The sequence below is a fragment of the Ranitomeya variabilis genome, chromosome 3 (assembly GCF_051348905.1).
Source record: "Ranitomeya variabilis isolate aRanVar5 chromosome 3, aRanVar5.hap1, whole genome shotgun sequence".
In the NCBI taxonomy this organism is placed as follows: domain Eukaryota; kingdom Metazoa; phylum Chordata; class Amphibia; order Anura; family Dendrobatidae; genus Ranitomeya; species Ranitomeya variabilis.
Genome location: NC_135234.1, coordinates 435,761,452 through 435,788,330, shown reverse-complemented (window position 1 = coordinate 435,788,330; position 26,879 = coordinate 435,761,452). Strand labels below are relative to the sequence as shown.

At 61.6% G+C, this 26,879-nt stretch overlaps 1 long non-coding RNA gene across 1 annotated transcript in view; it reads left to right on the top strand.

Annotated features, from left to right (window-relative positions):
* The first annotated feature begins 3,048 nt into the window (after positions 1–3,048).
* Positions 3,049–26,879, top strand: part of LOC143816262 (uncharacterized) — a 36,579-nt gene continuing 12,748 nt past the window's right edge. Inside the window, exons 1-3 of the long non-coding RNA XR_013223904.1 lie at positions 3,049–3,452; positions 13,638–13,953; positions 15,462–15,771. This is a non-coding gene — a long non-coding RNA (uncharacterized LOC143816262). The remainder of the gene's footprint in view (positions 3,453–13,637; positions 13,954–15,461; positions 15,772–26,879) is intronic.

Genomic DNA, 26,879 nt, shown 5'->3' with positions numbered 1-26,879 from the left:
TGGCTGAAAATCAGCCATTTTTGGCTTGGCCGGGTATTAGATTTTTTGACGTTTTCAGGTTTTGCGAAAAATCACTTAATTCTCCTACTTCTACATCTAGAGGGTTAAAACTATGTTGGAAAGCATCCCAAAGAGGGGGTATAGTGCGTGTTTGATTTGTGGAAAAAAAATTTTTGGCTGAAAATCAGCCATTTTTGGCTTGGCCGGGTATTAGATTTTTTGACGTTTTCAGGTTTTGCGAAAATCACTTAATTCTCCTACTTCTACATCTAGAGGGTGAAAACTATGTTGTAAAGCATCCCAAATGAGTTCCCAAAGAGGGGGTATAGTGCGTGTTTGATTTGTGGAAAAATACATTTTGGCTGAAAATCAGCCATTTTTGGCTTAGCCGGGTATTAGATTTTTTGAAGTTTTCAGGTTTTGCGAAAAATCACTTAATTCTCCTACTTCTACATCTAGAGGGTTAAAACTATGTTGGAAAGCATCCCAAAAGAGTTCCCAAAGAGGGGGTATAGTGCGTGTTTGATTTGTGGAAAAAAATTTTGGGCTGAAAATCAGCCATTTTTGGCTTGGCCGGGTATTAGATCTTTTGACGTTTTCAGGTTTTGCAAAAAATCACTTAATTCTCCTACTTCTACATCTAGAGGGTTAAAACTATGTTGTAAAGCATCCCAAAAGAGTTCCTAAAGAGGAGGTATAGTGCGTGTTTGATTTGTGGAAAAAAATTTTTTGGCTGAAATCAGCCATTTTTGGCTTGGCTGGGTGTTAGATTTTTTGACGTTTTCACGTTTTGCGAAAAATCACTTAATTCTCCTACTTCTACATCTACAGGGTTAAAACTACATTGTAAAGCATCCCAAAAGAGTTCCCAAAGAGGGGGTATAGTGCATGTTTGATTTGTGGAAAAAAGATTTTGGCTGAAAATCAGCCATTTTTGGCTTGGCCGGGTATTAGATTTTTTGACATTTTCAGGTTTTGCGAAAAATCAATTAATTCTCCTACTTCTACATCTAGAGTGTTAAAACTATGTTAGAAAGCATCCCAAAAGAGTTCCCAAAGAGGGGGTATAGTGCGTGTTTGATTTGTGTAAAAAAAAATTTTGGCTGAAAATCAGCCATTTTTGGCTTGGCCGGGTATTAGATTTTTTGACGTTTTCAGGTTTTGCGGAAAATCAATTAATTCTCCTACTTCTACATCTAGAGGGTTAAAACTATGTTAGAAAGCATCCCAAAAGAGTTCCCAAAGAGGGGTTATAGAGCAGGTTTGATTTGTGGAAAAAAAAAATTTGGCTGAAAATCAGCCATTTTTGGCTTGGCCGGGTATTAGATTTTTTGTCGTTTTCAGGTTCTGCGAAAAATCACTTAATTCTCCTACTTCTACACTATGTTAGAAAGCATCCCAAAAGAGTTCCCAAAGAGGGAGTATAGTGTGTTTGATTTGTGGAAAAAAAAAATTTGGGTGAAAATCAACAGTTTGACCTTGCCGCTCCGCCGGGGTCCGCGGGGGCGGGGTCCGACCGGCTCCCCCGACCGCCGGGGGCGCCCCGGAGGCGCGTGTCCGGTCGCGGGCGGCCGGCGCGCTCTTTTGGTTTTTCGATGCTGCCGCGAGCGCGCGGCCGAAGCCAGCGCTCTGAGCGTCTCCGGCGCGCTCCCCGCCGCCCCTCGGACCGCCCGAAAAAATCGCGGGCGAATCGGACGACGTGAAAAAACGTGCTCTTTACCCGGATTAGACCCTATCCGCCCCTTTTCCCGCCCCCTTTGTTCCCTCTACCCAGACTGGACTTTAGAGGTTTAACTGCAGTACCGCAGCGAACACCAGGTGTCATCATTCAGCTTTTTAAAGGCCGAACGGCCACTGGATGGCAGCGGCGCTCCACCGAAGAGCCCGGTGACCCTCCGCTCCCCTTCAGTGCTGTTTGCCGTGTCGAGCTTCGGTAAGGGACGCCGGTTCCCAACGTTACGTACACATCTGTCCACACAGAAGCGCAATAAGACATCGTGCGTGCGGTTTTTTTTTCCGTTTCTTATTTTCAGCGCGCGCGCGTGCGTTTTTTTTTTTGCGGGAAAAATCAGAGGAGCTCTTAGCCGATACTGACGCGCGCGTTTAAATTCCTCTGCGATGGAAAAACACCCCGAAAACCGGGGTCACGGCGACTTTTTCGTCGCAGACGAAGTTGAAAGCGTGCGCGTCAGGATCGGGGCGCCCCCCGGAGGCTGACCGTAAAAGAATGGTTAAAAACTGCTGCTAATGACTAGGACGGGGCCGTGGATGGCGGGGGGCGGGGTCAGTGTGCAAAAATCGCAATATCGCATAAAAACCGCATGCGATTTTTAAAAAACCGCATGCGTTTTTTGCGGGAAAATCTGAGGAATCCTGAGCTGATACTAACGCGCACGTTTAAATTCCTCTGCGATGAAAAAACACCCCGAAAACAGGGGTCACGGCGACTTTTTCGTCGCAGACGAAGTTGAAAGCGTGCGCGTTAGGATCAGGGCGCCCCCCGGAGGCTGACTGTCCGGAAAAAATCGTTAAAAACCGGTCCGAATGCCTACAACGGGACCGTGGAAGAAGGGGGCGGGGTCAGCGTCAGTGCATAACGGCCGGGGGGCTCATACATCTCCCCCCGTCTTTTACTGTGTGGGTCGGGGTGGGAGGGGTCAGCGCCGTGTGCCCCCGGGGCTCATAGATGGCCCCCCTGTGCTCCGGTGTGTGGCGCAGGGTGGGCGGAGTCAGCGCTGTGCGGTGCACGGTGGGCGGAGTCAGCGCTGCGTGCCTCCGGGGCTCATACATCTCTCCCCGGCTTTTACTGTGTGTGGGGCGGGGTGGGCGGGGTCAGCGCCGTGTGCCCCCGGGGCTCATAGATGCCCCCCTGTGCTCCGGTGTGTGGCGCAGGGTGGGCGGAGTCAGCGCCGTGTGCCCCCGGGGCTCATAGCTCTCCCCCTGTGCTCCGCTGTGTGGCGCAGGGTGGGCGGGGTCAGGGCCAGTGCTGCCCGTGGTGGGCGGGGCCAGTGCTGCGCTCCTGGGGTTCATTCATTCCCCGGCTGTGTGCTGTTACGGCGGACAGTGGCGGGGGAGGGGCGGTGTGTGAGGAGCTTGTCACCCATCCCCCTCCTCAGCACTGTCTTGCCGGTGGGCGGGGTCCCCGCTGTGCGGCCAGAACCCGGAACTCACTCGCCGGCATGTGTACACAGTGGAAGGGGGAGGACTGCTGTGACACGCCGGGCTGCCTGTGACTCGTCCCCTGTAGTGAAGGCTCGGGGGGCGGAGTCAGCGCCGTGCGGCTGCAGCACAATGAACACATCCTCTGCCCGGCTGTACGGTGAAGCGGGGGAGGGGCGGCCGGGCTCTCTGTGTGACATGGCGCCGAGCCCGCCCGCTGCTTTCCCGGTATGACGGAAGCAACAATGACGTGACCTGTGAGCGCCAGATTTGAAGCTTGGAGCTGCCGGCCGGTAAGTATAAGCCCGCTGCATGTCTGTATGGGGTCAGCTGTAGGGAGAGGGGGGGGGGGGACATCTGTCCCTGGAAGGGGACCGTGAGCTGAGCAGAGTGTATGGGGGGGCACTGCGGGGGGAGATAGGCTGTCCCTGGAAGGGGACCGTGAACTGAGCACAGTGTATGGGGGGCACTGCGGGGGGGACATCTGTCCCTGGAAGGGGACCGTGAGCTGAGCAGAGTGTATGGGGGGGCACTGCGGGGGGAGATAGGCTGTCCCTGGAAGGGGACCGTGAACTGAGCACAGTGTATGGGGGGCACTGCGGGGGGGACATCTGTCCCTGGAAGGGGACCGTGAGCTGAGCAGAGTGTATGGGGGGGCACTGCGGGGGGAGATAGGCTGTCCCTGGAAGGGGACCGTGAACTGAGCACAGTGTATGGGGGGCACTGCGGGGGGGACATCTGTCCCTGGAAGGGGACCGTGAGCTGAGCAGAGTGTATGGGGGGGCACTGCGGGGGGAGATAGGCTGTCCCTGGAAGGGGACCCTGAACTGAGCACAGTGTATGGGGGGCACTGCGGGGGGGACATCTGTCCCTGGAAGGGGACCGTGAGCTGAGCAGAGTGTATGGGGGGGCACTGCGGGGGGAGATAGGCTGTCCCTGGAAGGGGACCGTGAACTGAGCACAGTGTATGGGGGGCACTGCGGGGGGGACATCTGTCCCTGGAAGGGGACCGTGAGCTGAGCAGAGTGTATGGGGGGGCACTGCGGGGGGAGATAGGCTGTCCCTGGAAGGGGACCGTGAACTGAGCACAGTGTATGGGGGGCACTGCGGGGGGGACATCTGTCCCTGGAAGGGGACCGTGAGCTGAGCAGAGTGTATGGGGGGGCACTGCGGGGGGAGATAGGCTGTCCCTGGAAGGGGACCGTGAACTGAGCACAGTGTATGGGGGGCACTGCGGGGGGGACATCTGTCCCTGGAAGGGGACCGTGAGCTGAGCAGAGTGTATGGGGGGGCACTGCGGGGGGAGATAGGCTGTCCCTGGAAGGGGACCCTGAACTGAGCACAGTGTATGGGAGGCACTGCGGGGGGGACATCTGTCCCTGGAAGGGGACCGTGAGCTGAGCAGAGTGTATGGGGGGGCACTGCGGGGGGAGATAGGCTGTCCCTGGAAGGGGACCCTGAACTGAGAACAGTGTATGGGGGGCACTGCGGGGGGGACATCTGTCCCTGGAAGGGGACCGTGAGCTGAGCAGAGTGTATGGGGGGGCACTGCGGGGGGAGATAGGCTGTCCCTGGAAGGGGACCCTGAACTGAGCACAGTGTATGGGGGGCACTGCGGGGGGGACATCTGTCCCTGGAAGGGGACCGTGAGCTGAGCAGAGTGTATGGGGGGGCACTGCGGGGGGAGATAGGCTGTCCCTGGAAGGGGACCCTGAACTCAGCACAGTGTATGGGGGGCACTGCGGGGGGGACATCTGTCCCTGGAAGGGGACCGTGAGCTGAGCAGAGTGTATGGGGGGGCACTGCGGGGGGAGATAGGCTGTCCCTGGAAGGGGACCCTGAACTGAGCACAGTGTATGGGGGGCACTGCGGGGGGGACATCTGTCCCTGGAAGGGGACCGTGAGCTGAGCAGAGTGTATGGGGGGGCACTGCGGGGGGAGATAGGCTGTCCCTGGAAGGGGACCCTGAACTGAGCACAGTGTATGGGGGGCACTGCGGGGGGGACATCTGTCCCTGGAAGGGGACCGTGAGCTGAGCAGAGTGTATGGGGGGGCACTGCGGGGGGAGATAGGCTGTCCCTGGAAGGGGACCGTGAACTGAGCACAGTGTATGGGGGGCACTGCGGGGGGGACATCTGTCCCTGGAAGGGGACCGTGAGCTGAGCAGAGTGTATGGGGGGGCACTGCGGGGGGAGATAGGCTGTCCCTGGAAGGGGACCGTGAACTGAGCACAGTGTATGGGGGGCACTGCGGGGGGGACATCTGTCCCTGGAAGGGGACCGTGAGCTGAGCAGAGTGTATGGGGGGGCACTGCGGGGGGAGATAGGCTGTCCCTGGAAGGGGACCCTGAACTGAGCACAGTGTATGGGGTGCACTGCGGGGGGGGACATCTGTCCCTGGAAGGGGACCGTGAGCTGAGCAGAGTGTATGGGGGGGGGAGATAGGCTGTCCCTGGAAGGGGACCCTGAACTGAGCACAGTGTATGGGGGGCACTGCGGGGGGGACATCTGTCCCTGGAAGGGGACCGTGAGCTGAGCAGAGTGTATGGGGGGGCACTGCGGGGGGAGAAAGGCTGTCCCTGGAAGGGGACCGAGAACTGAGCACAGTGTATGGGGGGCACTGCGGGGGGGACATCTGTCCCTGGAAGGGGACCGTGAGCTGAGCAGAGTGTATGGGGGGGCACTGCGGGGGGAGATGGGCTGTCCCTGGAAGGGGACCGTGAACTGAGCACAGTGTATGGGGGGCACTGCGGGGGGGACATCTGTCCCTGGAAGGGGACCGTGAGCTGAGCAGAGTGTATGGGGGGGCACTGCGGGGGGAGATAGGCTGTCCCTGGAAGGGGACCGTGAACTGAGCACAGTGTATGGGGGGCACTGCGGGGGGGACATCTGTCCCTGGAAGGGGACCGTGAGCTGAGCAGAGTGTATGGGGGGGCACTGCGGGGGGAGATAGGCTGTCCCTGGAAGGGGACCGTGAACTGAGCACAGTGTATGGGGGGCACTGCGGGGGGGACATCTGTCCCTGGAAGGGGACCGTGAGCTGAGCAGAGTGTATGGGGGGGCACTGCGGGGGGAGATAGGCTGTCCCTGGAAGGGGACCGTGAACTGAGCACAGTGTATGGGGGGCACTGCGGGGGGGACATCTGTCCCTGGAAGGGGACCGTGAGCTGAGCAGAGTGTATGGGGGGGCACTGCGGGGGGAGATAGGCTGTCCCTGGAAGGGGACCGTGAACTGAGCACAGTGTATGGGGGGCACTGCGGGGGGGACATCTGTCCCTGGAAGGGGACCGTGAGCTGAGCAGAGTGTATGGGGGGGCACTGCGGGGGGAGATAGGCTGTCCCTGGAAGGGGACCCTGAACTGAGCACAGTGTATGGGGGGCACTGCGGGGGGGGGACATCTGTCCCTGGAAGGGGACCGTGAGCTGAGCAGAGTGTATGGGGGGGGGAGATAGGCTGTCCCTGGAAGGGGACCGTGAACTGAGCTCAGTGTATGGGGGGCACTGCGGGGGGGACATCTGTCCCTGGAAGGGGACCGTGAGCTGAGCAGAGTGTATGGGGGGGCACTGCGGGGGGAGATAGGCTGTCCCTGGAAGGGGACCGTGAACTGAGCACAGTGTATGGGGGGCACTGCGGGGGGGACATCTGTCCCTGGAAGGGGACCGTGAGCTGAGCAGAGTGTATGGGGGGGCACTGCGGGGGGAGATAGGCTGTCCCTGGAAGGGGACCGTGAACTGAGCACAGTGTATGGGGGGCACTGCGGGGGGGACATCTGTCCCTGGAAGGGGACCGTGAGCTGAGCAGAGTGTATGGGGGGGCACTGCGGGGGGAGATAGGCTGTCCCTGGAAGGGGACCGTGAACTGAGCGCAGTGTATGGGGGGCACTGCGGGGGGGACATCTGTCCCTGGAAGGGGACCGTGAGCTGAGCAGAGTGTATGGGGGGGCACTGCGGGGGGAGATAGGCTGTCCCTGGAAGGGGACCGTGAACTGAGCGCAGTGTATGGGGGGCACTGCGAGGGGGACATCTGTCCCTGGAAGGGGACCGTGAGCTGAGCAGAGTGTATGGGGGGGCACTGCGGGGGGAGATAGGCTGTCCCTGGAAGGGGACCGTGAACTGAGCGCAGTGTATGGGGGGCACTGCGGGGGGGACATCTGTCCCTGGAAGGGGACCGTGAGCTGAGCAGAGTGTATGGGGGGGCACTGCGGGGGGAGATAGGCTGTCCTTGGAAGGGGACCCTGAACTGAGCACAGTGTATGGGGGGCACTGCGGGGGGGGACATCTGTCCCTGGAAGGGGACCGTGAGCTGAGCAGAGTGTATGGGGGGGGGAGATAGGCTGTCCCTGGAAGGGGACCCTGAACTGAGCACAGTGTATGGGGGGCACTGCGGGGGGGACATCTGTCCCTGGAAGGGGACCGTGAGCTGAGCAGAGTGTATGGGGGGGCACTGCGGGGGGAGAAAGGCTGTCCCTGGAAGGGGACCGAGAACTGAGCACAGTGTATGGGGGGCACTGCGGGGGGGACATCTGTCCCTGGAAGGGGACCGTGAGCTGAGCAGAGTGTATGGGGGGCACTGCGGGGGGAGATAGGCTGTCCCTGGAAGGGGACCGTGAACTGAGCCCAGTGTATGAGGGGCACTGCGGGGGGGATATCTGTCCCTGGAAGGGGACCGTGAGCTGAGCAGAGTGTATGGGGGGGCACTGCGGGGGGAGAGAGGCTGTCCCTGGAAGGGGACCGTGAACTGAGCAGAGTGTATGGGGGGCACTGCGGGGGGGACATCTGTCCCTGGAAGGGGACCGTGAGCTGAGCAGAGTGTATGGGGGGGCACTGCGGGGGGAGATAGGCTGTCCCTGGAAGGGGACCCTGAACTGAGCACAGTGTATGGGGGGCACTGCGGGGGGGGACATCTGTCCCTGGAAGGGGACCGTGAGCTGAGCAGAGTGTATGGGGGGGGGAGATAGGCTGTCCCTGGAAGGGGACCCTGAACTGAGCACAGTGTATGGGGGGCACTGCGGGGGGGACATCTGTCCCTGGAAGGGGACCGTGAGCTGAGCAGAGTGTATGGGGGGGCACTGCGGGGGGAGAAAGGCTGTCCCTGGAAGGGGACCGAGAACTGAGCACAGTGTATGGGGGGCACTGCGGGGGGGACATCTGTCCCTGGAAGGGGACCGTGAGCTGAGCAGAGTGTATGGGGGGGCACTGCGGGGGGAGATAGGCTGTCCCTGGAAGGGGACCGTGAACTGAGTGCAGTGTATGGGGGGCACTGCGGGGGGGACATCTGTCCCTGGAAGGGGACCGTGAGCTGAGCAGAGTGTATGGGGGGGGCACTGCGGGGGGAGATAGGCTGTCCCTGGAAGGGGACCGTGAACTGAGCGCAGTGTATGGGGGGCACTGCGGGGGGGACATCTGTCCCTGGAAGGGGACCGTGAGCTGAGCAGAGTGTATGGGGGGGCACTGCGGGGGGAGATAGGCTGTCCCTGGAAGGGGACCGTGAACTGAGCCCAGTGTATGGGGGGCACTGCGGGGGGGACATCTGTCCCTGGAAGGGGACCGTGAGCTGAGCAGAGTGTATGGGGGGGCACTGCGGGGGGAGATAGGCTGTCCCTGGAAGGGGACCGTGAACTGAGCACAGTGTATGGGGGGCACTGCGGGGGGGACATCTGTCCCTGTAAGGGGACCGTGAGCTGAGCAGAGTGTATGGGGGGGCACTGCGGGGGGAGATAGGCTGTCCCTGGAAGGGGACCGTGAACTGAGCGCAGTGTATGGGGGGCACTGCGGGGGGGACATCTGTCCCTGGAAGGGGACCGTGAGCTGAGCAGAGTGTATGGGGGGGCACTGCGGGGGGAGATAGGCTGTCCCTGGAAGGGGACCGTGAACTGAGCGCAGTGTATGGGGGGCACTGCGGGGGGGACATCTGTCCCTGGAAGGGGACCGTGAACTGAGCGCAGTGTATGGGGGGCACTGCGGGGGGGACATCTGTCCCTGGAAGGGGACCGTGAGCTGAGCAGAGTGTATGGGGGGGCACTGCGGGGGGAGATAGGCTGTCCCTGGAAGGGGACCGTGAACTGAGCGCAGTGTATGGGGGGGCACTGCGGGGGGGACATCTCTCCCTGGAAGGGGACCGTGAGCTGAGCAGAGTGTATGGGGGGGGCACTGCAGGGGGGGACAGGCTGTCCCTGGAAGGGGACCGTGAGCTGAGCGCAGTGTATGGGGGGGCACTGCGGGGGGGGAGACAGGCTGTCCCTGGAGGGGGACGGTGAGCTGAGCACAGTGTATGGGGGAGACAGGTCCCTGGAGGGGGACGGTGAGCTCTGCACAGTATGGGGGGGCACTGCGGGGGAGACAGGTAGGTAGATGATAGGCTCTCACGGCCTCCGACCGATGATAGGCTCTCACGGCCTCCGACCGATGATAGGCTCTCACGGCCTCCCACAGCCTCCGACTGGCTCACAGCCTCCGACTGGCCCTCACGGCCTCCAATAGGCTCTCGCGGCCTCCGACCGATGATAGGCTCTCACGGCCTCCGACCGATGATAGGCTCTCACGGCCTCCGACCGATGATAGGCTCTCACGGCCTCCGACCGATGATAGGCTCTCACGGCCTCCGACCGATGATAGGCTCTCACGGCCTCCGACCGATGATAGGCTCTCACGGCCTCCGACCGATGATAGGCTCTCATGGCCTCCGACCGATGATAGGCGCTCACGGCCTCCGACCGATGATAGGCGCTCACGGCCTCCAACCGGCGCTCACGGCCTCCCACAGCCTCCGACTGGCTCTCACGGCCTCCGACCGATGATAGGCTCTCACGGCCTCCGACTGATGATAGGCTCTCACGGCCTCCGACCGATGATAGGCTCTCACGGCCTCCCACAGCCTCCGACTGGCTCACAGCCTCCGACTGGCCCTCACGGCCTCCAATAGGCTCTCGCGGCCTCCGACCGATGATAGGCTCTCACGGCCTCCGACCGATGATAGGCTCTCACGGCCTCCGACCGATGATAGGCTCTCACGGCCTCCGACCGATGATAGGCTCTCACGGCCTCCGACCGATGATAGGCTCTCACGGCCTCCGACCGATGATAGGCTCTCACGGCCTCCGACCGATGATAGGCTCTCACGGCCTCCGACCGATGATAGGCGCTCACGGCCTCCGACCGATGATAGGCGCTCACGGCCTCCAACCGGCGCTCACGGCCTCCCACAGCCTCCGACTGGCTCTCACGGCCTCCGACCGATGATAGGCTCTCACGGCCTCCGACCGATGATAGGCTCTCACGGCCTCCGACCGATGATAGGCTCTCACGGCCTCCGACCGATGATAGGCTCTCACGGCCTCCGACCGATGATAGGCTCTCACGGCCTCCGACCGATGATAGGCTCTCACGGCCTCCGACCGATGATAGGCTCTCACGGCCTCCGACCGATGATAGGCTCTCACGGCCTCCGACCGATGATAGGCTCTCACGGCCTCCGACCGATGATAGGCTCTCACGGCCTCCGACCGATGATAGGCTCTCACGGCCTCCGACCGATGATAGGCTCTCACGGCCTCCGACCGATGATAGGCTCTCACGGCCTCCGACCGATGATAGGCTCTCACGGCCTCAGACGGCCTTCGACTGGTGCTCACGGCCTCCGACCGATGATAGGCTCTCACGGCCTCCAATAGGCTCTCACGGCCTCCGACCGATGATAGGCTCTCACGGCCTCCGACCGATGATAGGCTCTCACGGCCTCCGACCGATGATAGGCTCTCACGGCCTCCGACCGATTATAGGCTCTCACGGCCTCCGACCGATGATAGGCTCTCACGGCCTCCGACCGATGATAGGCTCTCACGGCCTCCGACCGATGATAGGCTCTCACGGCCTCCGACCGATGATAGGCTCTCACGGCCTCCGACCGATGATAGGCTCTCACGGCCTCAGACGGCCTCCGACTGGTGCTCACGGCCTCCAATAGGCTCTCACGGCCTCCGACCGATGATAGGCTCTCACGGCCTCCAATAGGCTCTCACGGCCTCCGACCGATGATAGGCTCTCACGGCCTCCGACCGATGATAGGCTCTCACGGCCTCCGACCGATGATAGGCTCTCACGGCCTCCGACCGATGATAGGCTCTCACGGCCTCCGACCGATGATAGGCTCTCACGGCCTCCGACCGATGATAGGCTCTCACGGCCTCCGACCGATGATAGGCTCTCACGGCCTCCGACCGATGATAGGCTCTCACGGCCTCCGACCGATGATAGGCTCTCACGGCCTCCGACCGATGATAGGCTCTCACGGCCTCCGACCGATGATAGGCTCTCACGGCCTCCGACCGATGATAGGCTCTCACGGCCTCCGACCGATGATAGGCTCTCACGGCCTCCGACCGATGATAGGCTCTCACGGCCTCCGACCGATGATAGGCTCTCACGGCCTCCGACCGATGATAGGCTCTCACGGCCTCCGACCGATGATAGGCTCTCACGGCCTCCGACCGATGATAGGCTCTCACGGCCTCCGACCGATGATAGGCTCTCACGGCCTCCGACCGATGATAGGCTCTCACGGCCTCCGACCGATGATAGGCTCTCACGGCCTCAGACGGCCTCCGACTGGTGCTCACGGCCTCCAATAGGCTCTCACGGCCTCCGACCGATGATAGGCTCTCACGGCCTCCGACCGATGATAGGCTCTCACGGCCTCCGACCGATGATAGGCTCTCACGGCCTCCGACCGATGATAGGCTCTCACGGCCTCCGACCGATGATAGGCTCTCACGGCCTCCGACCGATGATAGGCTCTCACGGCCTCCGACCGATGATAGGCTCTCACGGCCTCCGACCGATGATAGGCTCTCACGGCCTCCGACCGATGATAGGCTCTCACGGCCTCCGACCGATGATAGGCTCTCACGGCCTCCGACCGATGATAGGCTCTCACGGCCTCCGACCGATGATAGGCTCTCACGGCCTCCGACCGATGATAGGCTCTCACGGCCTCCGACCGATGATAGGCTCTCACGGCCTCCGACCGATGATAGGCTCTCACGGCCTCCGACCGATGATAGGCTCTCACGGCCTCCGACCGATGATAGGCTCTCACGGCCTCCGACCGATGATAGGCTCTCACGGCATCAGACGGCCTCCGACTGGTGCTCACGGCCTCCAATAGGCTCTCACGGCCTCCGACCGATGATAGGCTCTCACGGCCTCCAATAGGCTCTCACGGCCTCCGACCGATGATAGGCTCTCACGGCCTCCGACCGATGATAGGCTCTCACGGCCTCCGACCGATGATAGGCTCTCACGGCCTCCGACCGATGATAGGCTCTCACGGCCTCCGACCGATGATAGGCTCTCACGGCCTCCGACCGATGATAGGCTCTCACGGCCTCCGACCGATGATAGGCTCTCACGGCCTCCGACCGATGATAGGCTCTCACGGCCTCCGACCGATGATAGGCTCTCACGGCCTCCGACCGATGATAGGCTCTCACGGCCTCCGACCGATGATAGGCTCTCACGGCCTCCGACCGATGATAGGCTCTCACGGCCTCCGACCGATGATAGGCGCTCACGGCCTCCGACCGGCGCTCACGGCCTCCCACAGCCTCCGACTGGCGCTCACGGCCTCCGACCGATGATAGGCTCTCACGGCCTCCGACCGATGATAGGCTCTCACGGCCTCCGACCGATGATAGGCTCTCACGGCCTCCGACCGATGATAGGCTCTCACGGCCTCCGACCGATGATAGGCTCTCACGGCCTCCGACCGATGATAGGCTCTCACGGCCTCCGACCGATGATAGGCTCTCACGGCCTCCGACCGATGATAGGCTCTCACGGCCTCCGACCGATGATAGGCTCTCACGGCCTCCGACCGATGATAGGCTCTCACGGCCTCCGACCGATGATAGGCTCTCACGGCATCAGACGGCCTCCGACTGGTGCTCACGGCCTCCAATAGGCTCTCACGGCCTCCGACCGATGATAGGCTCTCACGGCCTCCAATAGGCTCTCACGGCCTCCAATAGGCTCTCACGGCCTCCAATAGGCTCTCACGGCCTCCGACCGATGATAGGCTCTCACGGCCTCCGACCGATGATAGGCTCTCACGGCCTCCGACCGATGATAGGCTCTCACGGCCTCCGACCGATGATAGGCTCTCACGGCCTCCGACCGATGATAGGCTCTCACGGCCTCCGACCGATGATAGGCTCTCACGGCCTCCGACCGATGATAGGCTCTCACGGCCTCCGACCGATGATAGGCTCTCACGGCCTCCCTTAGGCTGTTTCTGTAGGGGAAAGGGGAGGGGGAGCAGAGCTCAGCATATGGGGTCAACTGTGAGGGGCATGGCGGGGGTACAGGCATCCCTGTGGGGTCAGGGGAGGGTTAGGAGGGCTGTGTTGTTACTGCTATGAACACTAATTATAAAATACAATATTTCCCTTATTAATTATTATTTTTTATTTCCCTGTCTCTCAGTAGGTAACAGAGCGTCACCCACAGGAAGCTCTTGGGACAGTCGCCCGTTTGCTATGTGTCTGCTGGGAATATACGCTCATGGAAGAAGGGGTTAATGTACCAGTAGAATTTATAGGGCTTAGAATAAAAATTATTTAAAAATTCAATAATTTCCTTTTTTTTTCAAAAGGGTAACAAGGCATCGTGGACACTGGCTCAAGAACTGGCGGGACAAGGACACCAAGTTTCCCTAACGGGTGACATCGCTATGGAGGAACACTGCTCTCCGGCCTCCATCATCATGTGGAGCAGCTAAGCCTCTTCATCCTCGGTTTGGGTAAGTGACAATCCATGTATGTATGGTCTAAGGAGCGGTCATGGCACATGTACATACATGTATGTGTATACATGTATATACAGTCAGCTGTCATGGCACTTGGGAAGTCACACCAGGGGGCTGTGTGGCTCTGTAGGCCTCTACATCACCACACAGCCCCTCTACACCAATCTACAGCCCCTCAGAGCCAGCATTCTCTGCCACCCAGAGTCAGCGTTCTCTGCCACCCAGGGTCAGCGTTCTCTGGCACCCAGGGTCAGCGTTCTCTGGCACCCAGGGTCTGCGTTCTCTGGCACCCAGGGTCTGCATTCTCTGGCACCCAGGGTCTGCGTTCTCTGCCACCCAGGGTCTGCGTTCTCTGGCACCCAGGGTCTGCGTTCTCTGGCACCCAGGGTCTGCTTTCTCTGGCACCCAGGGTCTGCTTTCTCTGGCACCCAGGGTCTGCATTCTCTGGCACCCAGGGTCTGCATTCTCTGGCACCCAGGGTCTGCATTCTCTGGCACCCAGGGTCTGCATTCTCTGGCACCCAGGGTCTGCATTCTCTGGCACCCAGGGTCTGCATTCTCTGGCACCCAGGGTCTGCATTCTCTGGCACCCAGGGTCTGCATTCTCTGGCACTCTGGGCCAGCTTCCCGTCAGTGCCACACAGCCTCTACAGCACCATACCAGGCCCACATACTCACTCTGCCCCCTTTATTGGCTCCTGCAGCACGCCACAAGCTCTGCCACCCCAGGCCCTCAGTGACCCTCCTCCAGCCCTTGAGACCCTCCTCCAGCCCTTGAGACCCTCCTCCATCCCCTTACAGCCTCCTCCATCCCCTTACAGCCTCCTCCATCCCCTTACAGCCTCCTCCATCCCCAGACACCCTCCTCCATCCCCAGACACCCTCCTCCATCCCCAGACACCCTCCTCCATCCCCAGACACCCTCCTCCATCCCCTGACACCCTCCTCCATCCCCTGACACCCTCCTCCAGCCACTGACACCCTCCTCCAGCCACTGACACCCTCCTCCAGCCACTGACACCCTCCTCCAGCCACTGACACCCTCCTCCAGCCACTGACACCCTCCTCCAGCCACTGACACCCTCCTCCAGCCACTGACACCCTCCTCCAGCCACTGACACCCTCCTCCAGCCACTGACACCCTCCTCAGTGTATGGGGGAACACTGCGGGGGAGACAGACTGTCCCTGGAGGGGGACAGTGAGCTGAGCGCAGTGTATGGGGGGGCACTGTGGGGGAGACAGGCTGTCCCTGGATGGGGACGGTGAGCTGAGCAAGGTGTATGGGGTCAGCTGTGGGGGGCACTGCGGGGAGGCTGGGTCCCTGCAGGGGGAGGTGAGGACAATGTATAGGGTCAGCTGTGGGGGGCATGGCGGGGTACAGGCGTTCCCTGTGGGGTAGGGAGGGTTAGGGGGAGCTGAGCTCAGTCACTTTGCTGTGAACACTAATTATGAATGCAATATTTCCCTTATTAATTATTGTTCTTTCTTTCCCTGTCTCTCAGTAGGTAACACTTGGGACAGTCGCCCGCTCGCTGTGTGTCTGCTGGGAATATACGCTCGTGGAACAAGGGGTTAATGTACCAGTAGAAATAATAGGGCTTAGAATAAAAATAATGTCAAAATTCAATAATTTCCTTTTTTTCCCTTTTTTTTTTTCCAATAGGTAACAAGGCATCGTGGACACTGGCTCAAGAACTGGCGGGACAAGGACACCAAGTTTCCTTAATGGACGACATCGCTATGGAGGAACACTGCTCTCCGGCCTCCATCATCATCATGTGGAGCAGCTAAGCCTCTTCATCCTCGGTTTGGGTAAGTGACAATCCATGTATGTATGGTCTAAGGATCGGTCATGGCACATGTACATACATGTATGTGTATACATGTATATACAGTCAGCTGTCATGGCACTCGGGAAGTCACACCAGGGGGCTGTGTGGCTCTGTAGGCCTCTACATCACCACACAGCCCCTCTACACCAATCCACAGCCCCTCAGAGCCAGCATTCTCTGCCACCCAGAGTCAGCGTTCTCTACCACCCAGGGTCAGCATTCTCTGCCACCCAGAGTCAGCGTTCTCTGCCACCCAGGGTCAGCGTTCTCTGCCACCCAGGGTCAGCGTTCTCTGCCACCCAGAGTCAGCGTTCTCTGCCACCCAGAGTCAGCGTTCTCTGCCACCCAGAGTCAGCGTTCTCTGCCACCCAGAGTCAGCGTTCTCTGCCACCCAGAGTCAGCGTTCTCTGCCACCCAGAGTCAGCGTTCTCTGCCACCCAGAGTCAGCGTTCTCTGCCACCCAGAGTCAGCGTTCTCTGCCACCCAGAGTCAGCGTTCTCTGCCACCCAGAGTCAGCGTTCTCTGCCACCCAGAGTCAGCGTTCTCTGCCACCCAGAGTCAGCGTTCTCTGCCACCCAGAGTCAGCGTTCTCTGCCACCCAGAGTCAGCGTTCTCTGCCACCCAGGGTCCGCGTTCTCTGCCACCCAGGGTCCGCGTTCTCTGCCACCCAAGGTCAGCGTTCTCTGCCACCCAGGGTCAGCGTTCTCTGCCACCCAGGGTCAGCGTTCTCTGCCACCCAGGGTCAGCGTTCTCTGCCACCCAGGGTCAGCGTTCTCTGCCACCCAGGGTCAGCGTTCTCTGCCACCCAGGGTCAGCGTTCACTGCCACCCAGGGTCTGCATTCTGTGGCACCCAGGGTCTGCATTCTGTGGCACCCAGAGTCTGCATTCTGTGGCACCCAGGGTCAGCATTCTGTGGCACCCAGGGTCTGCATTCTGTGGCACCCAGGGTCTGCATTCTGTGGCACCCAGGGTCTGCATTCTGTGGCACCCAGGGTCTGCATTCTGTGGCACCCAGGGTCTGCATTCTGTGGCACCCAGGGTCTGCATTCTGTGGCACCCAGGGTCTGCATTCTGTGGCACCCAGGGTCTGCATTCTGTGGCACCCAGGGTCTGCATTCTGTGGCACCCAGGGTCTGCATTCTGTGGCACCCAGGGTCTGCATTCTGTGGCACCCAGGGTCTGCATTCTGTGGCACCCAGGGTCTGCATTCTGTGGCACCCAGGGTCTGCATTCTGTGGCACCCAGGGTCTGCATTCTGTGGCACCCAGGGTCTGCATTCTGTGGCACCCAGGGTCTGCATTCTGTGGCACCCAGGGTCTGCATTCTGTGGCACCCAGGGTCTGCATTCTGTGGCACCCAGGGTCTGCATTCTGTGGCACCCAGGGTCTGCATTCTGTGGCACCCAGGGTCTGCATTCTGTGGCACCCAGGGTCTGCATTCTGTGGCACCCAGGGTCTGCATTCTGTGGCACCCAGGGTCTGCATTCTGTGGCACCCAGGGTCTGCATTCTGTGGCACCCAGGGTCTGCATTCTGTGGCACCCAGGGTCTGCATTCTGTGGCACCCAGGGTCTGCATTCTGTGGCACCCAGGGTCTGCATCCTCTGGCACACAGGGTCTGCATTCTCTGGCACACAGGGTCTGCATCCCCAGCCACTCTGGGCCTGCATCCCCAGCCACTCTGGGCCTGCATCCCCAGCCACTCTGGGCCAGCATCCTCTGCCACTCTGGGCCAGCATCCTCTGCCACTCTGGGCCAGCATCCTCTGCCACTCTGGGCCAGCATTCTCTGCCACTCTGGGCCAGCTTCCCGTCAGTGCCACACAGCCTCTACAGCACCATACCAGGCCATATACTCACTCTGCCCCCTTTATTGGCTCCTGCAGCACGCCACAAGCTCTGCCACCCCAGGCCCTCAGTGACCCTCCTCCAGCCCTTGAGACCCTCCTCCAGCCCCTGACACCCTCCTCCATCCCCAGGCAGCCTCCTCCATCCCCAGGCAGCCTCCTCCATCCCCAGACAGCCTCCTCCATCCCCTGGCACCCTCCTCCATCCCCAGGCAGCCTCCTCCATCCCCAGACAGCCTCCTCCATCCCCAGACAGCCTCCTCCATCCCCAGACAGCCTCCTCCATCCCCAGACAGCCTCCTGCCCCTGACAGCCTCCTCCATCCCCTGACAGCCTCCTCCATCCCCTGACAGCCTCCTCCTGCCCCTGACAGCCTCCTCCTTCCCCTGACAGCCTCCTCCATGCCCCTGACAGCCTCCTCCATGCCCCTGACAGCCTCCTCCATGCCCCTGACAGCCTCCTCCATGCGCTGACAGCCTCCTCCATGCCCTGACAGCCTCCTCCAGCCTCTGACAGCCTCTGACAGCCTCTGACAGCCTCCTCCAGCCTCTGACAGCCAACTACAGACTCTGACAGCCTCTGACAGCCTCTGGTTGCCTCCTCCAGCCTCTGACAGCCTCTGACAGCCTCCTCCAGCCTCTGACAGCCTCCTCCAGCCTCTGACAGCCTCTGACAGCCTCCTCCAGCCTCTGACAGCCTCCTCCAGCCTCTGACAGCCTCCTCCAGCCTCTGACAGCCTCCTCCAGCCTCTGACAGCCTCCTCCAGCCTCTGACAGCCACCTCCAGCCTCTGACAGCCACCTCCAGCCTCTGACAGCCTCCTCCAGCCTCTGACAGCCTCTGTCAGCCTCTGACAGCCTCCTCCAGCCTCTGACAGCCTCTGACAGCCTCCGACAGCCTCTGACAGCCTCTGACAGCCTCCGACAGCCTCTGACAGCCTCCTCCAGCCTCTGACAGCCTCCTCCAGCCTCTGACAGCCTCCTCCAGCCTCTGACCGCCTCCTCCAGGCCCTGACAGCCTCCTCCAGGCCCTGACAGCCTCCTCCAGGCCCTGACAGCCTCTGACAGCCTCCTCCAGCCTCTGACAGCCTCCTCCAGACTCTGACAGCCTCCTCCAGCCTCTGACAGCCTCTGACAGCCTCCTCCAGCCTCTGACAGCCTCCTCCATGCCCTGACAGCCTCCTCCAGCCTCTGACAGCCTCCTCCAGCCTCTGACAGCCTCCTCCAGGCCCTGACAGCCTCCTCCAGCCTCTGACACCCTCTCCAGCCTCTGAGACACTACTTATGACAAATGCAAGGTAAACCCAAATTTTCGTCCCGCAAGAGGGACACCGGTCCCTCTTGCGGGACGGAAAATCGGGTTTACCTTGCATTAGCCATATGTAGGGTCTGACAGCCCCTGACACCCTCCTCCATGCCCTGACACCCTCCTCCAGGCCCTGACACCCTCCTCCAGGCCCTGACACCCTCCTCCAGCCTCTGACAGCCTCCTCCAGCCTCTGACAGCCTCCTCCAGGCCCTGACAGCCTCCTCCATGCCCTGACACCCTCCTCCAGGCCCTGACACCCTCCTCCAGGCCCTGACACCCTCCAGCCTCTGACAGCCTCCTCCAGCCTCTGACAGCCTCCTCCAGGCCCTGACAGCCTCCTCCAGGCCCTGACAGCCTCCTCCAGCCTCTGACAGCCTCCTCCAGGCCCTGACAGCCTCCTCCAGCCTCTGACAGCCTCCTCCAGCCTCTGACAGCCTCTGACAGCCTCTGACAGCCTCTGACAGCCTCTGACAGCCTCCTCCAGCCTCTGACAGCCTCCTCCAGCCTCTGACAGCCTCCTCCAGCATCTGACAGCCTCCTCCATGCCCTGACAGCCTCCTCCAGCCCCTGACAGCCTCCTCCAGCCTCTGACAGCCTCCTCCAGCCCCTGACAGCCTCTGACAGCCTCTGACAGCCTCTGACAGCCTCCTCCAGCCTCCTCCAGGCCCTGACAGCCTCCTCCAGGCCCTGACAGCCTCCTCCAGCCTCTGACAGCCTCCTCCAGCCTCTGACAGCCTCCTCCAGCCTCTGACAGCCTCCTCCAGCCTCTGACAGCCTCCTCAAGCCTCTGACAGCCTCATCCAGCCTCTGACAGCCTCCTCCAGCCTCTGACAGCCTCCTCCAGCCTCTGACAGCCTCTGACAGCCTCCTCAAGCCTCCTCAAGCCTCTGACAGCCTCCTCAAGCCTCTGACAGCCTCTGACAGCCTCTGACAGCCTCTGACAGCCTCCTCTAGCCTCTGACAGCCTCCTCCAGCCTCTGACAGCCTCTGACAGCCTCCTCCAGCCTCTGACAGCCTCCTCCAGCCTCTGACAGCCTCTGACAGCCTCCTCCAGCCTCTGACAGCCTCCTGCAGCCTCTGACAGCCTCCTCCAGCCTCTGACAGCCTCTGACAGCCTCCTCCAGCCTCTGACAGCCTCCTCCAGCCTCTGACAGCCTCTGACAGCCTCTGACAGCCTCTCCAGCCTCTGAGACACTACTTATGACAAATGCAAGGTAAACCCAAATTTTCGTCCCGCAAGAGGGACACCGGTCCCTCTTGCGGGACGGAAAATCGGGTTTACCTTGCATTAGCCATATGTAGGGTCTGACAGCCCCTGACACCCTCCTCCATGCCCTGACACCCTCCTCCATGCCCTGACACCCTCCTCCAGGCCCTGACACCCTCCTCCAGGCCCTGACACCCTCCTCCAGGCCCTGACAGCCTCCTCCAGCCTCTGACAGCCTCCTCCAGGCCCTGACAGCCTCCTCCAGCCTCTGACAGCCTCCTCCAGCCTCTGACAGCCTCCTCCAGCCTCTGACAGCCTCCTCCAGCCTCTGACAGCCTCCTCCAGCCTCCTCCAGCCTCTGACAGCCTCCTCCAGCCTCTGACAGCCTCTGACAGCCTCCTCCAGCCTCTGACAGCCTCTGACAGCCTCCTCCAGCCTCCTCCAGCCTCTGACAGCCACCTCCAGCCTCCTCCAGCCTCTGACAGCCACCTCCAGCCTCTGACAGCCTCCTCCAGCCTCTGACAGCCTCTGACAGCCTCCTCCAGCCTCTGACAGCCTCTGACAGCCTCCTCCAGCCTCTGACAGCCTCCTCCAGCCTCTGACAGCCTCCTCCATGCCCTGACAGCCTCCTCCATGCCCTGACAGCCTCCTCCAGCCCCTGACAGCCTCTGACAGCCTCCTCCAGCCTCTGACAGCCTCCTCCAGCCTCTGACAGCCTCCTCCAGCCTCTGACAGCCTCCTCCATGCCCTGACAGCCTCCTCCAGCCTCTGACAGCCTCCTCCAGGCCCTGACAGCCTCCTCCAGGCCCTGACAGCCTCCTTCAGCCTCTGACAGCCTCCTCCATGCCCTGACAGCCTCCTCCAGCCTCTGACACCCTCTCCAGCCTCTGAGACACTACTTATGACAAATGCAAGGTAAACCCAAATTTTCGTCCCGCAAGAGGGACACCGGTCCCTCTTGCGGGACGGAAAATCGGGTTTACCTTGCATTAGCCATATGTAGGGTCTGACAGCCCCTGACACCCTCCTCCATGCCCTGACACCCTCCTCCAGGCCCTGACACCCTCCTCCAGGCCCTGACACCCTCCTCCAGGCCCTGACACCCTCCTCCAGCCTCTGACAGCCTCCTCCATGCCCTGACAGCCTCCTCCAGCCTCTGACAGCCTCCTCCAGCCTCTGACACCCTCCTCCAAGCCCTGACAGCCTCCTCCAGGCCCTGACAGCCTCCTCCAGGCCCTGACAGCCTCCTCCAGGCCCTGACAGCCTCCTCCAGCCTCTGACAGTCTCCTCCAGGCCTTGACAGCCTCCTCCAGGCCCTGACAGCCTCCTACAGCCTCTGACAGCCTCCTACAGCCTCTGACAGCCTCTGACAGCCTCCTCCAGCCTCTGACAGCCTCCTCCAGCCTCTGACAGCCTCCTCCAGCCTCTGACAGCCTCATCCAGCATCTGACAGCCTCCTCCATGCCCTGACAGCCTCCTCCAGCCCCTGACAGCCTCCTCCAGCCTCTGACAGCCTCCTCCAGCCCCTGACAGCCTCTGACAGCCTCCTCCAGCCTCTGACAGCCTCCTCCAGCCTCTGACAGCCTCCTCCAGCCTCTGACAGCCTCCTCCAGCCTCCTCCAGGCCCTGACAGCCTCCTCCAGCCTCTGACAGCCTCCTCCAGGCCCTGACAGCCTCCTCCAGGCCCTGACAGCCTCCTCCAGGCCCTGACAGCCTCCTCCAGCCTCTGACAGCCTCCTCCAGCCTCTGACAGCCTCCTCAAGCCTCTGACAGCCTCCTCAAGCCTCTGACAGCCTCCTCCAGACTCTGACAGCCTCCTCCAGCCTCTGACAGCCTCCTCCAGCCTCCTCCAGGCCCTGACAGCCTCCTCCAGGCCCTGACAGCCTCCTCCAGGCCCTGACAGCCTCCTCCAGCCTCTGACAGCCTCCTCCAGCCTCTGACAGCCTCCTCCAGCCTCTGACAGCCTCCTCCAGCCTCTGACAGCCTCCTCCAGCCTCTGACACCCTCTCCAGCCTCTAAGACACTACTTATGACAAATGCAAGGTAAACCCAAATTTTCGTCCCGCAAGAGGGACACCGGTCCCTCTTGCGGGACGGAAAATCGGGTTTACCTTGCATTAGCCATATGTAGGGTCTGACAGCCCCTGACACCCTCCTCCAGGCCCTGACAGCCTCCTCCAGGCCCTGACAGCCTCCTCCAGGCCCTGACAGCCTCCTCCAGGCCCTGAAAGCCTCCTCCAGGCCCTGACAGCCTCCTCCAGCCTCTGACAGCCTCCTCCAGGCCCTGACAGCCTCATCCAGCCTCTGACAGCCTCCTCCAGCCTCTGACAGCCTCCTCCAGCCTCTGACAGCCTCCGACAGCCTCCTCCAGCCTCCTCCAGGCCCTGACAGCCTCCTCCAGGCCCTGACAGCCTCCTCCAGGCCCTGACAGCCTCCTCCAGGCCCTGACAGCCTCCTCCAGCCTCTGACAGCCTCCTCCAGGCCCTGACAGCCTCATCCAGCCTCTGACAGCCTCCTCCAGCCTCTGACAGCCTCCTCCAGGCCCTGACAGCCTCCTCCAGGCCCTGACAGCCTCCTCCAGCCTCTGACAGCCTCCTCCAGCCTCTTCCAGCCTCCTCCAGCCTCTGACAGCCTCCTACAGCCTCTGACAGCCTCCTCCAGCCTCTGACAGCCTCTGACAGCCTCCTCCAGGCCCTGACAGCCTCCTCCAGGCCCTGACAGCCTCCTCCAGGCCCTGACAGCCTCTTCCAGGCCCTGACAGCCTCCTCCAGCCTCTGACAGCCTCTGACAGCCTCCTCCAGCCTCTGACACCCTCTCCAGCCTCTGAGACACTACTTATGACAAATGCAAGGTAAACCCAAATTTTCGTCCCGCACGAGGGACACCGGTCCCTCTTGCGGGACGGAAAATCGGGTTCACCTTGCATTAGCCATATGTAGGGTCTGACAGCCCCTGACACCCTCCTCCATGCCCTGACACCCTCCTCCAGGCCCTGACAGCCTCCTCCAGGCCCTGACAGCCTCCTCCAGGCCCTGACAGCCTCCTCCAGCCTCTGACAGCCTCCTCCAGCCTCTGACAGCCTCCTCCAGCCTCTGACAGCCTCCTACAGCCTCTGACAGCCTCCTCCAGCCTCTGACAGCCTCCTCCAGCCTCTGACAGCGTCCTCCAGCCTCTGACAGCCTCCTCCAGCTTCTGACAGCCTCCTCCAGCCTCTGACAGCCTCCTCCAGCCTCTGACAGCCTCCTCCAGCCTCTGACAGCCTCATCCAGCCTCTGACAGCCTCCTACAGCCTCTGACAGCCTCTGACAGCCTCTGACAGCCTCCTCCAGCCCCTGACAGCCTCTGACAGCCTCCTCCAGCCTCTGACAGCCTCCTCCAGCCTCTGACAGCCTCCTCCAGCCTCTGACAGCCTCTGACAGCCTCCTCCAGCCTCTGACAGCCTCCTCCAGGCCCTGACAGCCTCCTCCAGGCCCTGACAGCCTCCTCCAGCCTCTGACAGCCTCCTCCAGCCTCTGACAGCCTCCTCCAGCCTCTGACAGCCTCTGACAGCCTCCTCCAGCCTCTGACAGCCTCCTCCAGCCTCTGACAGCCTCCTCCAGCCTCTGACAGCCTCCTCCAGCCCCTGACAGCCTCTGACAGCCTCCTCCAGCCTCTGACAGCCTCCTCCAGCCTCTGACAGCCTCCTCCAGCCTCTGACAGCCTCCTCCAGCCTCTGACAGCCTCCTCCAGCCTCTGACAGCCTCTGACAGCCTCCTCCAGCCTCTGACAGCCTCCTCCAGCCTCTGACAGCCTCCTCCAGCCTCTGACAGCCTCCTCCAGCCCCTGACAGCCTCTGACAGCCTCCTCCAGCCTCTGACAGCCTCCTCCAGCCTCTGACAGCCTCCTCCAGCCTCTGACAGCCTCCTCCAGGCCCTGACAGCCTCCTCCAGGCCCTGACAGCCTCCTCCAGCCTCTGACAGCCTCCTCCAGCCTCTGAAGCCTCCTCCAGCCTCTGACACCCTCTCCAGCCTCTGAGACACTACTTATGACAAATGCAAGGTAAACCCAAATTTTCGTCCCGCAAGAGGGACACCGGTCCCTCTTGCGGGACGGAAAATCGGGTTTACCTTGCATTAGCCATATGTAGGGTCTGACAGCCCCTGACACCCTCCTCCATGCCCTGACACCCTCCTCCAGGCCCTGACAGCCTCCTCCAGGCCCTGACAGCCTCCTCCAGGCCCTGACACCCTCCTCCAGGCCCTGACAGCCTCCTCCAGGCCCTGACAGCCTCTGACAGCCTCTGACAGCCTCCTCCAGCCTCTGACAGCCTCCTCCAGCCTCCTCCAGGCCCTGACAGCCTCCTCCAGGCCCTGACAGCCTCCTCCAGGCCCTGACAGCCTCTGACAGCCTCCTCCAGCCTCTGACAGCCTCCTCCAGCCTCTGACAGCCTCCTCCAGCCTCTGACACCCTCTCCAGCCTCTGAGACACTACTTATGACAAATGCAAGGTAAACCCAAATTTTCGTCCCGCAAGAGGGACACCGGTCCCTCTTGCGGGACGGAAAATCGGGTTTACCTTGCATTAGCCATATGTAGGGTCTGACAGCCCCTGACACCCTCCTCCATGCCCTGACACCCTCCTCCATGCCCTGACAGCCTCCTCCAGGCCCTGACAGCCTCCTCCAGGCCCTGACACCCTCCTCCAGGCCCTGACAGCCTCCTCCAGGCCCTGACAGCCTCCTCCAGGCCCTGACAGCCTCCTCCAGGCCCTGACAGCCTCCTCCAGCCTCTGACAGCCTCCTCCAGGCCCTGACAGCCTCCTCCAGCCTCTGACAGCCTCCTCCAGCCTCTGACAGCCTCCTCCAGCCTCTGACAGCCTCCTCCAGCCTCTGACAGCCTCCTCCAAACTCTGACAGCCTCCTCCAGCCTCTGACAGCCTCCTCCAGCCTCTGACAGCCACCTCCAGCCTCTGACAGCCTCTGACAGCCTCTGACAGCCTCTGACAGCCTCCTCCAGCCTCTGACAGCCTCCTCCAGCCTCCTTCAGCTTCCTCCAGCCTCTGACAGCCTCCTCCAAACTCTGACAGCCTCCTCCAGCCTCTGACATTCTCCTCCAGCCTCTGACAGCCTCCTCCAGCCTCTGACAGCCTCCTCCAGCCTCTGACAGCCACCTCCAGCCTCTGACAGCCACCTCCAGCCTCTGACAGCCTCCTCCAGCCTCTGTCAGCCTCTGACAGCCTCCTCCAGCCTCTGACAGCCTCTGACAGCCTCCTTCAGCCTCTGACAGCCTCCTCCAGCCTCCTCCAGGCCCTGACAGCCTCCTCCAGCCTCTGACAGCCTCTGACAGCCTCCTCCAGCCTCTGACACCCTCTCCAGCCTCTGAGACACTACTTATGACAAATGCAAGGTAAACCCAAATTTTCGTCCCGCAAGAGGGACACCGGTCCCTCTTGCGGGACGGAAAATCGGGTTTACCTTGCATTAGCCATATGTAGGGTCTGACAGCCCCTGACACCCTCCTCCATGCCCTGACAGCCTCCTCCAGGCCCTGACACCCTCCTCCAGGCCCTGACAGCCTCCTCCAGGCCCTGACAGCCTCCTCCAGGCCTTGACAGCCTCCTCCAGCCTCTGAAAGCCTCCTCCAGGCCCTGACAGCCTCCTCCAGCCTCTGACAGCCTCCTCCAGCCTCTGACAGCCTCCTCCAGCCTCTGACAGCCTCCTCCAGGCCCTGACAGCCTCCTCCAGGCCCTGACAGCCTCCTCCAGCCTCTGACAGCCTCCTCCAGCCTCTGACAGCCTCCTCCAGCCTCTGACAGCCTCCTCCAGCCTCTGACACCCTCTCCAGCCTCTGAGACACTACTTATGACAAATGCAAGGTAAACCCAAATTTTCGTCCCGCAAGAGGGACACCGGTCCCTCTTGCGGGACGGAAAATCGGGTTTACCTTGCATTAGCCATATGTAGGGTCTGACAGCCCCTGACACCCTCCTCCATGCCCTGACACCCTCCTCCAGGCCCTGACACCCTCCTCCAGGCCCTGACAGCCTCCTCCAGGCCCTGACAGCCTCCTCCAGGTCCTGACACCCTCCTCCAGGCCCTGACAGCCTCCTCCAGGCCCTGACAGCCTCCTCCAGGCCCTGACAGCCTCTGACAGCCTCCTCCAGGCCCTGACAGCCTCCTCCAGCCTCTGACAGCCTCCTCCAGCCTCTGACAGCCTCCTCCAAACTCTGACAGCCTCCTCCAAACTCTGACAGCCTCCTCCAGCCTCTGACAGCCCCCTCCAGCCTCTGACAGCCTCCTCCAGCCTCTGACAGCCTCCTCCAGCCTCCTTCAGCTTCCTCCAGCCTCTGACAGCCTCCTCCAAACTCTGACAGCCTCCTCCAGCCTCTGACATCCTCCTCCAGCCTCTGACAGCCTCCTCCAGCCTCTGACAGCCTCCTCCAGCCTCTGACAGCCTCTGACAGCCTACTCCAGCCTCTGACAGCCTCCTCCAGCCTCTGACAGCCACCTACAGCCTCTGACAGCCTCCGACAGCCTCTGACAGCCTCTGACAGCCTCCTCCAGCCCCTGGCAGCCTCCTCCTGCCCCTGGCAGCCTCCTCCATGCCCTGGCAGCCTCCTCCATGCCCTGGCAGCCTCCTCCATGCCATGGCAGCCTCTTCCTGCCCCTGGCAGCCTCCTCCTGCCCCTGGCAGCCTCCTCCTGCCCCTGACAGCCTCCTCCTGCCCCTGGCAGCCTCCTCCTGCCCCTGGCA